This window comes from Olea europaea, chromosome 6 (genome assembly GCF_002742605.1).
Source record: "Olea europaea var. sylvestris chromosome 6, O_europaea_v1, whole genome shotgun sequence".
In the NCBI taxonomy this organism is placed as follows: Eukaryota; Viridiplantae; Streptophyta; class Magnoliopsida; order Lamiales; family Oleaceae; genus Olea; species Olea europaea.
Genome location: NC_036242.1, coordinates 29,036,891 through 29,039,538, shown reverse-complemented (window position 1 = coordinate 29,039,538; position 2,648 = coordinate 29,036,891).

Genomic DNA, 2,648 nt, shown 5'->3' with positions numbered 1-2,648 from the left:
TTCTCTACCTCTTATTTTCAATCTTTCAGCATTTAACTCAATTTCCTTATTTCTAAAGGAATCAATGTCAATTTCAAATATCAAAATGTTCCTATTATACTTAATTGCATTATTAACACACACACACACATACACACACAACATTTAGCAAAATTATTGCCTTACAATCTTTAAACACTTTCTCATCACAATTATTGATATTTTGTATAATTAGTTTATTAAATGCATTCAAATTGCCATCCTGATCTTTTGAAAGATCAATTTTAAAATTGAAAAATCTTCCAAGTAAGAAAATATTATTCGAAGTAGATTTGGACAAATAAAATCCTTCAATTTTTTTTTTCAAAAGTGCTTGTGTGAAATAAAGTTTACAGTTTTTCTCATAACAATATCAAAAGGTGTAAAATAATAGAAGTGTAGCCTAAATCATTATATTCTTTCTTTAGATCGTCGATCATGATTGTAGCAAAATTGCCATTTATAACTTAAGAAACCATTTGTTGTACCAAAATTTTGTCACTTTCTACTACCAAATTGAAAAATCAAACTTTTCATTAAAAACCACCAAATCAAAACTGTGGCTTGTCTTGTTTAGGACTCAGTTCAACAAAAACTGTGCAAATACATAGAATTAAATCGACCAGATAAAAAATTATTATTTTTGATCTCACAATTGGATCAAACTTCTAAGGTTGTGACACAAAACACAATCTAAGTATTGCACACTATCAAGAAAGCCATAAATTCTCCAAGAAATTATTATTTCTTATCTCAAGTCACAAAAATATACTATGTCTTATAATCCCAGGATTCTATAAGAACCAAGTTACAAGGTCAAGGAACAATTATAACGTGTTAGGTTTGGGAAAGTATTTTAAACCTCTGATTCCAACAAAAAGAGCAACCATAGAGGAAATGGTAATTCGAAATAATCAACATACACTATGAGTCTCAGATGAACTTATTTAGTACTTATTATGACAAAAGATATCTCGAGAACAATAATCAGAGAATTTTTTTTGGATACAAATATATAATGCTCCATATACACTTGAACTATATATAATTAGGTTTCACACAACTCCCAAAAAAATTATTGAATAAAATGTCACCAGGATATACATACATAAATGAAATTCAACTTAATTTATCAATTGTTAATTACAATTCAATTAAGATATTGCGTGGAATTCATAATTCTTTCATAGAATTTACGATGGATTTTTCATTTAATAGTTCCAAAAGGTGCAACTTATTTATTTCAAAAAAGTAATAACAAAATCATACGGAGCAATTGTGCCAATGTCACTTGTGACATAATGGGATATAGTGGGTGATAGAATTTGGGACCATACATCGAGGACCAATCAGTTTCGATCTAATTCTCGGTTCTGCCTTGAGAACCAGTAGCAAATTCGATTCTCCCGAATTTCTCTTTTTGTTTGCATCAAGATGTACTGGATCTTTAAACAATAGAATCCAAAATTATGTAATATTTTCTTTACACTTCTTTCATTTGATGGGTAATCAAAATTCAAGTCTAAACAATTTTATCAATACTTTACAAATTCATAGCTTTAATGCAACCCAATAAGAAAATATATTTTTAATTCAATATTTCATTATAATTTAAGTTTGTTGTTGTTTCTAAAGTGACCAACCATAAAAAATCAAAATCCTTAAGAATTACTAAAGATAATCAGATTATTGTTTTATGAATTTTCTTAAGAATTAATTTTCAATCGAAGTTTTACCGCTTATTCTTTGTTTAATAGCGTACCTTATTATGGCCTCTGTGGATTGATCTTGAGTTTTGGAGTGAAATTTTTTTATTTATAGCGTTGTTAAATTTATTTTTTATAATGTTAGATTATAAGAATGGCAAGTGATTTTATACTTTATTTTTGTCTATTTTCAATCTGACAAGTAGTTTTATAATTTATTTTTGTAATTTTTAATGTAAAGAACTGAACTGAACTGGAACCAATTGGTTCGATTCCAATTTGGTTCTATATGATTCCATTACTAAAATTTCCATTGGTACTTGGTTCAATTTAGTTCTCTTTAGAACCAAATCGAAGCAAACCGCGGCTGCTCATAACAAGATCCCAAAAACTATATGCTAGTCGTTTGTGCCATTAATAAGTCCATCATTGTATAAAAAGGAACAAAAAGAAAAGAGAAAAACTTTGTATTATAAATAGAAAAGCATGCCCATAAATGTAAGGTATACCATGAGTTATAGATGTTCACCTTTGTGGAGTATGGAAAGGAAACACAGAATTGGCTCAGGGGACCATATCTATTACTTATTGAGAAAATAAAATATTTATAGATTATCTTTTATATAATTTTGAATTGAGTATTTTAATATTTTCACAAAGACATTCAAGAAAAATTAGAGAAAAATAAATTCTCAACAATAATATAGGGAAATTTGTATTTTGTTCTTCAATTTTTTCTCCTCTGTTATTTGACCCTTCTTTTACGTTTTACATGTAGCTTACAACAAATCTTCAAGTTCCCCAAAATGTTCCAAAACTTCATCCTTCAATTCTGTTGATGAAGCTCATATCTTCTTAATAAATCGAATATTTTCTAGGGCCCTAGAGTTCAAAAGTCATAGGAGTGTATTCCTTAATTTTTTT